Here is a 675-nt window from a genome sequence, read left to right as displayed (position 1 = left end):
AAATAAGGATCTCTCTTTTGTTCCAGAGAGCACTCTAGCAGGCTGGCAGAAGGAGGTAGCCAGTGCCATCTTTAGGCATGGCACATCGCAGCTCTCCACAACATTGGTTGTTAAGAGCTCGATGGAATGTTGTGTAGGAGCTTGGAAGATCATGTTGAGAACAGCGCAGAAGATGGAGGCCTTGCTTGTGAAATTTCAGAGGGAAGATTAAAGACTCTTATCAGGGCCATGTTGTGAAGATTCTGTGGTTCTAGTTAGCTGGGGCTGAAGTATCAGCTGTGATTAACAAGATACCAGAACTACTAAAGCGAAAACTTTGCATTGCTGGGACTACTGATGCTGGTTAGCTGGAGCTAAGAAATTAGCGGTGATTAAGAAGATATCAGCATCATTGAAGTGACATATTCTGGGAAGTGTTTTCTGAAAGCACAAAGAAGCTATGTTCCAGAGATAGCTAAGGTTGTACCTTGTACTGCAGAAGGACTTAGTAATGTGTAAAAGTCACCCAGGTGGTACTGATTTTTACAGCACTAAGGGGTCATGAAGAGTAGCTGAGGCTCGGCACAGTGAGAGGCCATGGAAGGCCATTGGTGAAGGTGCAGCCCCAGTTTGCAATTGATGGCCCAGGACTGAAGGTGTCATGCAAAGGAGTTGAGACTTGGCACCATGAAGACA

The sequence above is a fragment of the Mastomys coucha genome, chromosome X (genome assembly GCF_008632895.1).
Source record: "Mastomys coucha isolate ucsf_1 chromosome X, UCSF_Mcou_1, whole genome shotgun sequence".
NCBI lineage: Eukaryota > Metazoa > Chordata > Mammalia > Rodentia > Muridae > Mastomys > Mastomys coucha.
Note: the sequence above shows the minus strand (reverse complement) of the source record.